General features: G+C 37.0%; 1 pseudogene; it reads right to left on the bottom strand.

Moving 5' to 3' along the window:
* Nucleotides 1-10,906: 10,906 nt before the first annotated feature.
* Nucleotides 10,907-12,735, bottom strand: LOC132314421 (desmethyl-deoxy-podophyllotoxin synthase-like; annotated as a pseudogene).
* Nucleotides 12,736-12,842: the final 107 nt, after the last annotated feature.

Genomic DNA, 12,842 nt, shown 5'->3' with positions numbered 1-12,842 from the left:
TGCGTTGTGGGGGTGCAATGGGAACATATACAGTGCAACCAAAAACTCGTAAGTGAGAGATACTTGGTTGTTGACCAATCACAAGTTGTAGTGGTGAAAAACTATGATATGCAGTTGGTCTAATGCGTACTAGTGATGCTACATGTAATATCGCATGTCCCCAAACAGAAATAGGTAGTTTAGTTCTCATGAGTAATGGTCTAGCTATTAACTGAAGACGTTTGATAAAAGATTCTACAAGACCATTTTGGGTGTGAGTATGTGCAATAGGATGTTCAATAAGAATGCCAATTGACATGCAATAGTCATCAAATGATTGAGATGTGAATTCCCCGGCATTATCAAGACGGATAGTCTGGATTGGATAATCCAGAAATTGGACTCGTAATCGGATTATTTGAGCAAGGAGTCGAGCAAATGCAATATTACGAATGGAAAGTAGACTTACGTGTGACCACCGTGTTGATGCATCAATTAAGACCATAAAATATCGAAATGGTCCACACGTTGGATGAATTGGTCTACATATATCCCCTTGAATTCGTTTATAATAATGATGGACATTCAACAACAACCTTATAAGGTAATGGTCTGACTATTTATTTACCTTGTGAACAAGCGGTACAAGGATAATCAATTGCTAAAAGAATTTTCTGGTTCTTTAGTAGATGACCATGTGAATTTTCAATGATTCGGCGCATCATTGTTGACCCAGGATGACCAAGGCGATCATGCCAAAGTATAAAAATATTTGGGTCAGAGCACTTCTGGTGCGTCACTGCATATGACTCAATTATTCGTATATTTGTATAATATAATATATAAGATAAAGTAAGGAGTTTTTCTAATACATGCTTCTGGCATATAATACAGAGATATTCAACGCCCCCTTCATTTATAGTCTCAATATGATAACCGTTGAGACGTATATTTTTAAAACTTAATAAATTTCTTTTGGATTTGGTAGAGTATAGAGCATCATCAATATTCAATTTTGTTCCACATGGTAACACAATGATAGCTCTTTCGGAGACTTCAATTAGATCTGCTGGACTTGATATTGTATTGACACGAGCTTCAACTAATGTTATACGCGAAAAATATTTTCTATCTCGGAGTCTAGTGTGCGTTGTTACACTGTCTGCCAGACATATATTTTCACCAATTATCTTGGGTACAGTCAATGCCTTAGTCAGATCCATGCTTTTTCATACACACAAAATATATATTTCACTACTTCAAACTTGAAATACAAACTAGATTTACATGTAAGATAGCCAAAATAAAAACATACTAGTACAACCTAGATAGAGACATATTTATTTTCCTTTTCTCTTTCATTTATTTTCTTTTTTTATTGTCAGACTTGGGTTGTAATTAGAATTTGGGTTGTACATAGGTTATATATGTGTGTGTGTGTGTGTGTGTAGTTTGTGGGAGGCTTGGCATTGATGCATGATTATTTAGAGGCAAAGAAATAGAGTTTTACAGAGAGGGAAATGAGAGGAAAATTAAGAGAGGAAATAGAGGGTTTTGGCCTAGGGTTTAAGGTTAAACCAAGGAAGGAGAAGGAAGGCTTGCTCGTGGGTTGAACCAGGAGCAACAGAGGGCTGAGAAGGCAGCCAAGGGATTGCTGAAAAAACTAGGAAGAAGAAGGTTAAGTTTTTATTCTGAAACCTTAAGGCAAGTTCTTCTTCTAACTCTTTCCTTTAGATCTCATGTTCTATGCATGCCTAGGTTAATTCTAGAATTAATTAGACAGTAAATTGATTATGTATGCATACTTAATCAGAATTAAAACAATGTTTATATGTATATACTCATAATTACTTGATCTTGAATTTTATTGCATGATAACTTGTTTTAAATTGTGTTAATATGCATAGTGACTTCATATAAATAATTTGGATTATTTGGGACTTAGAACAAAGGTTTACGACCCTTAACGGAGGTGATCGGAGTGGTCGGAGGTCGCCGGAGGCAGAGAAGATGGTGAGTAGCATGGCGAGAGCCAGCTCCCTTAGAAAATTATGCATGTCCCTCAGGGAGAGAGCCGGTTCCCTTAGGCCAAAAGGCGGCTCCCTTTTAGAGGGAGCTGGCTCCATGAAGGAGAGAGTCGCCGGCTTCCTTGCTGGGAACATGGCTGAAGTTGTTTTTAATGTTCTATTTTGATAATTTGGGTATCTCAGAGTTGTTTGGGTTGTTATAAATGACTACAATGAACATGTTAAATACCCAGAATGCATAATCTATATTTATATGCAAAAGATTTGAACAATATGGATTTTTAACTAGTCTATATGTTATTAGTGGATGATTTAATTGCTTAATATTATTCTAGTAATCTGTTGCATCAATTATTGGATTGGAAAGATTAATGCACCATTAAAATAATATAGGGGCATTTTAGGGACGGATTAACGGAAAAGTTAAGTCCTATCTATTTGTGTATATTAGGGACGGATTAACGGAAAAGTTAAATCCTACCTATTCATGTCAGGCCATGGAACCAGTTGGATGACATGCCATTGAAATAACATGGTTAGATAGTTTACTTTTATATTTGGATATGATGAATTTTATATATGGATAAATATGTGCCATGATATGAGATTGAGTCTCATGATTAGTGGTTAGGGTGCGTATATTGCTTGGGATGTGTAGGTGGATATAGTGGATAGTTGTGTGCCCTGGTAGGTCTAGGTACTCATGCCTACTATATGTGCATTTTGCATGTTGCCTACTATTCAGGTTGAGGAAACCCTAAAGTCCAGTGAGAGGCTTTTAGTGTGTATCTATATATATACGGACTACTTAGTTATTGTTGAGTTGACTAGGATGTATACGTGTATCGGGTTTCTGTTTGGAATGCAGTAGAGTAGAACTTATTCGTGGGCCTATGTAATGTCTGTAAATTAAAAAGAAAAAGAAAAAGAGAAAAGAAAAGAATTTTTGGTGGGTCCCACCACTAAGCCTTAAGTGGCTAGAGACCATTTTTGGTCTCTCATTCTTTCTCTCTTCCCGTATCTATCTCTCTCTCTCAATTTTTTATTTCATTTTCTTTTCTTTTTCAACCCAATCTTTGAGGCAAAATTTATTCTTCGTTACTTGGCGGATTTAGGTGCCGTTTGAGGCAAAACGAAGCTCACGTCAAGCTCTACGCATCCATACCAGAAATTTTAGCTTTTAGCCTCTCCTTAGAGTTTGAAATTTGTGACCCATTTTTAAGGGTTTTGGTGCAAACTTGAGGTAGGGACACCTTAATGAACTTATCTTTTGTTTGATGTAAATGAAACTAGTGGAATTATGGTATATGTTTCCATGCAATTGTATCATGTAATGTTGTAAGACAGGGACTGTAATTATGATAATTTGGATTAATTGGTGTGTGGATGTTCCACCATGAAAGGAACTATGTTAAGGTATAATGAACGGATGAATGGGATGCTAGATGATTTTATGTGTTTTGTGTATTGGGACAGGTTGTTGAAGGCCCATTTTTAGGGGAGGTTATTCCGAATTTTTTTTAAAATTTTGGCATCAGTTAGGGTCGTTATAGCCTGACCCACTATTATTTTTCAAGTGTTCGTCAGATGTAGAGATGGTTCGTGCTGAGTAGAGACCAGTCTACTTCACTCTTCCGATTTTACATAGGAGTTTCAGTTATATTTTAGTTTTCAGATGTAGACAGTTATTACTGTTACTTATTCAGTTTTGGATTTTCTAGGGGTCCACACAGTATGGATTCCCGAGTTGTATTATTGGAGGATTAATTGTATTAGAATAATTTATTAATGAAAATTTATTCTGAAGATTTAAATATTGGATTATCATTTTAGTTTTCATTTCAGCATTTTATCTGTTCTTATTTATCCTTTTATATTATGTGTTCGTTTACTGCCAGTTTGTTTTTTATATCCCCTGGTCTTTGGGTGTGGGCCTGGCCAACCTATACGTGAAAATTCGGGGGTATCACGATTACATGTCATGGAGTTCGAGTAGTCAAGGTGGAGCCTTAAAGGTTTGACTGATCGAGTAGCGTAGAGTGTGGACAATTGGAGTTTTGTAGGAGTATCGTCAAGATTGAAGTTGTAAAAGAATTGTCCTGATTAATGCCATGGAAAACGATGATTGGTTGAATGGAATTTGAGCTAAGGTGGAGATTTGTGGAAATTGTGTCTCAAATTCCTATTCTAATTAGGATTCAATTTTAGAATTGTATTCTATTAGGTAATTTCTTATTTGGCAAGTCTTGGCATCTAAGTAATTGTAATCCTTGTCCAATAAGGAATTATGTTTGTAACTCTATAAATAGGTACATATGTTATGGGTTGAGACTTGAGATTGAAAGAGATGTAGTCTCATGAGGGAGTTGATGGGTAAAGGTAGTATGCGGGTTGGTAAAGTAGGAAAAATACCGGTGACACTGCTAGTGAAGAGATAGGTTCATGGAGTGGTATATGGTAAAATGACATATACGTGGTGTTGGTACTTTATTGTTGTAATATCTCTACGAATCATAGTGGAATCTCTTCTTATCCATGAACGCAGGTCGGTTTTGGCTGAACCATGTATATCTTTGTGTTCTTTATGTAATGCGTTTACTTTTCTATTGTGATTCTTGATTCAACTTGAGTTCGTTGCATTTGTCACAACAAACTAGTATCAGAGCCAAAGGTGAAGGAGATCCAGAAACATAAGAAGTCTCAACATGTACTGCAACGGGCTTCAGTTGTAGGTAGAGTTAATTGGCTTGGTTACATGGCATGGAGCTCAAGTAGTCAAGGTGGAGCCTTAGAAGTTTGACTAATTGAGTAGCGTAGAGTGTGGACAATTGGAGTTTTGCAGGAGTATCGTCAATATTGAAGTTGCAAAAGAATTGTCCTGATTAATGCCATTGAAAACAATAATTGGCTGGATGGAATTTGAGTCAACGTGGAGATTGTTAGAAATTGTGTCTCAAATTCCTATTCTAATTAGGATTCTATTTTAGAGTTGTATTATATTAGGTAATTTCTTATTTGGCAAGTCTTAGCCTCTAAGGAATTGTAATCCTTATCCAACAATGAATTATGTTTATAACTCTATAAATAGGTACATATGTTGTAGGTTGAGACTTATGAGATTGAGATAGATGTAATCTCATGAGGGAGTTGATGGGTAGAGGTAATATGCGGGTTGGTAGAGTAGGAAAAATACTAGTGACACTGTTAGCGAAGAGATAGGCTCGTGGAGTGGTACATGGTAAAATGACATGCACGTAGTGTCGGTACTCTAATGTTGTAATATCTCTACGAATCATAGTGGAATCTCTTCTCATTCATGGACGTAGGCCGATTTTGGCTGAATCATGTATATCTTATGTTTGTGTGTGATTGCTTTGTTAGCTTTTGTTGGATCTTTTGTTTTGCACGTTTTCGCTGCCTCAACAGTTAAGTTTCACACGGCTCAAAAAATTGCAAATCTACAGTGTCTACATGAAGTTATAAGAAGTTATTGTAAGGCATATTTATGACCTTTCTAAACTGACCTTCAATGACCTTAAAATGTGATTGGCTCTTCAAATTTAGTTCTTGCCTTCTTCACCTTATCTCGCCCTTGGTATACTTAGACCACACTCTACTTCATGTGTCATTTTTTTTTTTTTTTTTCTAAGCATAGTCTCTTGTCCAAAATATCACCTTCAGTCTACAACGTGGTCTCAACTTCGCTCCTCGACACTAACTTTCTCACCATTGACTCAATGATATGGAAAATGTTCTATCTCCTCGACACAGGACACACTCCATCTCACGTTACAACATCGACTGCCTTTCACTAGGCTCGCACTCACCATCGAGGTGGCATCATAAACATTTTATCGACGTCATTTCATCTCACATAGTGTGTGCCTTTCACTTGGCTCGCGCAGTCGCCATTAAGGTGGCATCCTAATGAGTTTACAAAGCAAATGGGTTTACTAAAACGACAATTACCTAATCCAATACATATACACGTATACGTTATAGGTATGATATCCATATATAACAGGAACGACGTTGATGACTTCACGTACCTAAACACGCGTTCACGACATTGACTCAACGTCATGCATGGTGATGCTAAACTCTCTCGTTTTGTGTTGCAATGTCGCACGCTTTTCACCTGGCTGACACTTACCATCTAGATCGTATTTTTCAATGTAACGTTTTTCAGTTGTATACAATCATCACTGCAACACACAAGAGTCATTTTTGGAACTTTTCATAGCGTGTAACCAGCGTAATTTTGTGGACCCACTATTTGGCCTGCAAAAAAGCGGCGTCGGTTCCTATAAAACCGGATGGACGTGTCAGAAACTGCAGTAGTTCCAAAGAGAGATCCAAACAATGTTCCAAAGAGGTCTAGAATGAACAACTCTGGGTTCTTTTTGCCTTTGATAAAGGACTTCGAGATAGTTAACTAGCTAGGAAGGAATGAACTACTTGATAAAGTAATTAAAAAGACTGTAAAATTATCTAATGAAAAGTAAGGTACAGGACTAAGACTAATCATATTAAAAGTGCATTGCAATGGAAAGTAAAGATTGTATTGAAATGTTGTGTTTGGCGTTGAGTAGCCTTTCTAAGTTACAATATCATGCCCTATTTATAGAATTTAGTAATGGTAGCTTGCATGTAACCGCTTGCTTCCTAAGCTGCCATGTGTCCTATGACTTTGTATGTAACCGCTTACTTCCTTCACTGTCATGTATCCCAATACTTTCCACTAGAATGTCGTAGTAGTACCTTTCCATTGGAATCGACTAGCTTCCTAGGCTGCCATGTGTCCCATGACTTTGCATGTAATTGCTCACTTCCTAGGATGTGTCCCATGACTTTGCATGTAACCACTTGTAACTACTCATTTCCTAAGCTGCCATGTGTCCCATGACTTTCCATGTAACCACTTGTAACTGCTTGCTTCTTTAGCTGCCATATGTCCCAAAACTTTCCACTGGATGTTGTAATACTTTTCTATTGGAATCGACCAACTTCATAGGCTGCCATGTGTCCCATGACTTTGTGTGTAACCGCTCATTTCTTAGGCTACCATGTGTCCCATGACTTTGAATGTAACCACTTGTAACCACTCAATTCCTAGGCTGCTATGTGTCCCATGACTTTGCATGTAACCACTTGTAACAGCTTGCTTCCTTGGTTTCCATGTGTCCTAAGACTTTCCACTGGAATGTCGTAGTACCTTTCCATTGGAATTAACCAGAGCAATCTTCCTCTGGAAAGTGGAAAAATAGGGTATAAACATTGCCCCCCAAATTTGATGTGACTGAGAATTTGGCATGTGATATTCCTTTTGTTAAGGAATTGAAAGAGTAAAACTTTTCAACCGGAATGTACCATTGGGCCGAAAAGTTTTAAGCAGCTTACTTATTTAACGAAGACAAAGATTTGAAACCTCACGTCCAATTTCGTTGCCCCCTGGGGTTTGGAGGTTTACGAGGAGGGCAAATTTGTACATTTTTTGGCCAAATACATAGTTGATTAACCAAGTTTTGCCCCCCAAAAATCACAAGATGTGAATTTAGGACAAATAAAATAGTAGCATTTTTTTCCAAATTGGAAGAAAAATACTATTACATTTATATTCTTCAGGTAGAAGAATATACAACGATTGAGAAGATTGTGCCGTTTTCAAAGGAAATTCTGAATGTGGAAAATCTTCTTCCAATGGAAGAATTGGTAACGACTTCCTATGAAAAGGTTTGTCAACCTTCCTTATAACCTTCACTACGTGCTTCACACCATGAGCTGCTCAACTTTCCTCATGAGCTTTATTTTACACTTACTGATGCTTTAGAATATATATATATATATATATATATATATATATATATATATATATATATATATATATTATTTTCAGCCTTAGTTGGTATCTTCTACACGCAATCGATGCTCAGTCTTTTTTGACTCTTTTACCTTGGGGTGAGCAAATAATCCGTCACTCCGGTTCGAACCAATCCGATCTGTGTGGTTCGGTTCAGTTTTCAGATTTCATGGTTCGGTGATGACTTAGAAAAGTAGCAATTCGCTATTTGCGATTCGGTTAACGAATTGGGCCCTGAAAAAATCGATCCAATCCAATCCATTACCTTAATTATATATTAATATATTATATATATACTTACTGTATTTTTATTTTTTTATTCATTATTTAATATATATATATATATATATATATATATATATATATATTCTATGCTAATGAATTAAAGTGTTTTGTTTCTTTCTATTTGGATAATTTATAATTGGTATTGTAATATTATTTTCACTTTTGGATGATAAGTTAGTTTCAGGTTTTTAATTACTAATTTGAGATTTTAATAGGTTATAAAGTGTAATTATATTGGGCTGTTTGAAAAGCCCAATTCATGAAAACAGAACCGATTCGATTCGTTATTTCACGGATCCGTTTGGTTAGGATTGAAGGTCCCAACGGATCCGAGATTCGATCTTTAGCCCGGCTGACGCGGACTTTGGGGGTGGAGCTTCTTAACCCCACACCAAAAGCTTTCTCACGCACAAAAAGATTCAAATGGCCATTTCCATCACTTTTTGCAACGGTAATTACATCACTCCATTGTTCAATTCTTCCACCATTTCAACCAAACCAAAGCTTTGATCCTTCTCTTTGCCCTCAAATAAGCACTTTACCCTAATTTACTACTACTAGGGTTTTCGCTGCTCTTCAGATGTTGGATTCTCAAGAAACCCTAGATAGTCCTGACAGTGCAGCCCTTCAGGTAATGCTTTCCCATTTTTTTTTTGGACTCTTGAAGGACTGAGCAGTAATTCTTGCTTCTATTTAATTTAATTTAATTTATTGTTATTATTATTTTCAGGTTGAAGGTTCTGAAAGTTTGGGTTCTTCACCGCTCAGCATCGTTGATAAGGTAATTTCCGCTAATCCGACACCTCCAAATGCTCTGTTTGGCTACCGAGAAATTTGAGAAAAGGAAAGAAAAAGGAGAAAACAATTAGAATTTTGAATCCAAGGTTTTCATTGTCGGGGACCCCAGAAAGGCATATGATTTTGCAAACAAGAACCTAAAATAAAAATGTTTGTTTTGTGTGTGGATAAAATAAGGAAGATATTGTGGATAGAAGCATTGGTCAACTTCTTCTTCTTCTTCTTCTTCTTCTTCTTCTTCTATTTTTTTTTTTTTTTTTTTTTGTCACAAGCAATAATATCATATTTTAGGCGACTTTTACTAAAATATAGTTTTATTTCTTTTATGTTTTTGTATATAGTGATTCTTTTTTTTTTTTTTTCTTGGGTTTGGTACCGCTAGGAGGCCACATGCCTGTCCGTGTGTTTCTTTGACTTTATTGTGAATTTATCAAATCTGTTTTCCGCCAAGGTGAATTAATTTATGCAGATGGCTTGATAAATGAGTTCTTAATGTTATCTATGTTCCATTCATTCAATTGTATGGACTTAGCATAATAGAGGATTCAAGGTGGATATGGAGATAGGTGTTCCAATATATGGTTCCTTTTTCCATAGAGGATTTGTTGTCATGCTTTTTGGTGAAGTAGAAACTTGCTCTGTGGTAAGTCTATGTTGCCAAAGTAGGCTTTTGGGGTGCTGGGAAGTCAGCATGCTACGGTGAGTATCTATGTTTATTGTTCTCGAGTTGGATGGTGTAGAAAATATAAAGTTTATGATATTGGTTCAGTATGTTAAGAAGTGTTAGGTATATCAGATCAACAGGAGTTTGATTGGTGATTGGCAAATTTTGTACAAAACAGAGTCTATAATTTTGATTTTTTAGCTTTGTCTGTGTTTTGAAAGTTAGGTAAGTTAATGGATTTACCTCTGTCCAAGGGAAAATCAGAGAATTTAAAGATTGAACAAGGGTAAAAGGGTAAATTCCACCCTCAATATTGTGCACTCACCAATTTAGGGTTCATATGCATTGATTGATTTTATTAAAGAAGTTATGGTTTTTAAATTGCATGTTTTGATCCCAAAAAAACGCGTCTTGGAATGCATGAAACTATTTTTAAAAGTCGAATTCTATTAGAACTAAGTATATCTATCTTGGGAGTCAAATTTTTTTTACCTAAGCATTTAGCTTTTCCGTATCTTCTACTGTTGTGAAGAGCCGGTTTTTGATGGTGTTGCTGTGCTATACTATAAAGTTCTCACTCACTGGGAACTTGATATTGTTGAAGAAGTGGTGTGCTAATTTAGACGTTTTAACATGCCTGCGGCTTTTTGGAAGAAGGAAGTTGATAAACAGCAGTTGTCAGCAAGCAGGTGCAGGTAATGGAGATGACAGTGATAATGCCAATGACACTCACGATAAAGACTATTGGGCAGAACTCAGAAGCTGCATAGCTTATTCAATTAGTGGCACGAGAAGTTTGTTAGAAGATTGTATTCCTTTGTTATATGATTGTCGAGCTGCAGATTTTCATTTGGACAAAATTAAGATGGACTATGAAAGGATTTAATTTGCAGCTTAGTTTGACATGTGACCTGGTGATGTGCAGCATTTAGGTTATTGTGCTTTGATCAGTAGTGTCCTCGATTGTTTTATGAAGACAAATACAAACTAAGATGTTCCACGCCACCAACCCCCTCACGCATTCACGCCCACCAGCAAAGATATATAGAAAGGTCATTATTCAAGACAATTGTAGCAAACTTATTGCATTCTGAATAGTACTTCACCAACATTCATGTTGCATGCTTATAAAAAGAAGAAGAAGAATCCATCAACTTTCATATTCCCTTTTTCTTTATTTGTAACAAATACTAGCATGCTTATTGTAAACTAATTAATACAGGCTCGCATTGATTTGAAAATTCTATGATGAATAGCATGCTTAATCCAATTATTGCTTTCTGGCTTCTTGCTTTATTCAGCAGTGCTTGAAGGATGATAAGCAGTGGGAATCACGCATAAATCTGTTTTCCTTTGAACCACTGCACCAAAGACCTCAGTCATATCTAGATCTCCATGATTTGTTCCATCATCAAGCTTCCAGTCAAAGTGATACAATAGTTGTGCAAGTTGAAGCTCAACGTTAGCAACCTCAAACGACATGCCAGGACATATTCTTCTTCTGGCCCCAAATGGTATATATTGAAAATGAGTACCCTTGTAATCAATTGGACTGTCGAGGAATCTCTCTGGATTAAAGCTTTCTGGATCAGTCCATTGTTCAGGATCTCCACAAATTGCCCATGCATTGACAATGACTTTGCTCTTGTCAGGTATCTCATATCCCTTAATTTCACATCTATCGGTGGTCTCTCTCGGAACTAATAAAGGGGCAGTAGTGTGTAATCTCAGAGTTTCTTTGATAACCAGCTTTAAGTAGCTCAATTCATGGAGGTCTGCTTCATCAACATTCATTCCATTTCCTTTTTTACTTGCAACATATCCCACCTCGGCTTGTGCCTTTTCCACAACTCTTGGGTTTTTCAGCATTTCTGCCATCGCCCATTCTGCTGTTGAAGATGATGTCTCACTCCCGGCACTGAAAATGTCCTGAAACAGCATTGATATCTGTTAAGAACAGATAATATAGAACAATCTCATCCTAGTCTATAACTCTGAAAGGTTGGCCTTGTAGATCAATGACACTTTGGGAATTGGACCAACCTTACACAAGGTGAATGTTGATTTCAAACTTCTCCCACTAATTATACTGAATTTAGTAAATTAGTTTTTGGAATGAATTTGTGGAGTTTAGTTTCATTGATGTGTAGAAGCAAAAAGTAAATTATGTACTAACCAATATAACTGACTTGATGCAATTGATGGTTAAGGGGAACTCAAGGTCACCATGCCCCTGAAGTTTTAGAAGAACATCTACCAGGTCTTCTTCTGCTTCGCCCTCACCAGTAGTTTGTTGCTGCCTTTTTAGCTATATGTTCATCAATGATGCGGTCAAGTATCTTGTCAACTTTCTGATGAAGCTTTTCAAGTTTGGGCTTGAGCCCAGTGATCAGAGGAAGCATTTTAAGTGAAGGGAAGAGATCGCCGACATTGAAACCTCCTGATAACTCTAGGAATACCTTGACAAGTGAGATGAATTCTTCTTGGTCGTGGCATTTCTTACCGAAGACCGCCCTTGCAGTGATGCCGAATGTCGAGGAGAAAATTTCTTTAGTGAGGTTGAGCAGAGATCCTTTACGTGCTGAAATAGATTTGATGAGATTTGAGATCTCTTCTTCCCTAACGGGTCGGAATGATTGGACGCGTTTTACACTTAAAAGCTCCATGATGCAAATTTTCCGAAGCTGTTTCCAAAAGTCTCCGTATGGGGCGAAGACAATGCTTGGACAACCATAAGAAAATATAGTTGAAACAAGAAGATTAGGCCTGCTTGCAAAGACGATGTCGTGTGTTTTCATCACTTGTTTCGCAGTTTCTGCAGAAGAAATGACAATGATGGAAAGTTCACCGAGTCGCCGGTGCATCAGAGGTCCATGTTTCATGGCCAAATCTCTTAGGCGGCAATGGAATAGATCAGAGCCAACAAGCTGGTGCATGTTTCCAATGAGAGGTAGCTTCCATGGTCCGGGGGGTAGATTTGGACTCGAGCGCTTGTTTTTCAAAACCATGAACACGAAGAGCAGGAAAGTGCAAAGAATAGGGATGGAGGGCCATGGGAGCTCCATGATCAGCAAATGCATAGTGGTGAGCGGGCGCTGAGACATATTGTTTGTGGTAAGACTCTGCATATATATATTTCATCCACATTTATATATCAGCATCACTATCTTTGCATTATAATGAGTGAAATGTATAGTATTGAATCAAGGAACACATTTAGATACATTAT

Source organism: Cornus florida, unplaced genomic scaffold (assembly GCF_030987335.1).
Source record: "Cornus florida cultivar Cherokee Brave unplaced genomic scaffold, ASM3098733v1 CherokeeBrave_3.0.0_Hap2_Chr06, whole genome shotgun sequence".
NCBI lineage: Eukaryota > Viridiplantae > Streptophyta > Magnoliopsida > Cornales > Cornaceae > Cornus > Cornus florida.
The sequence above is the reverse complement of the archived record's forward strand: the minus strand, read 5'-3'. Positions and strand labels throughout refer to the sequence as shown.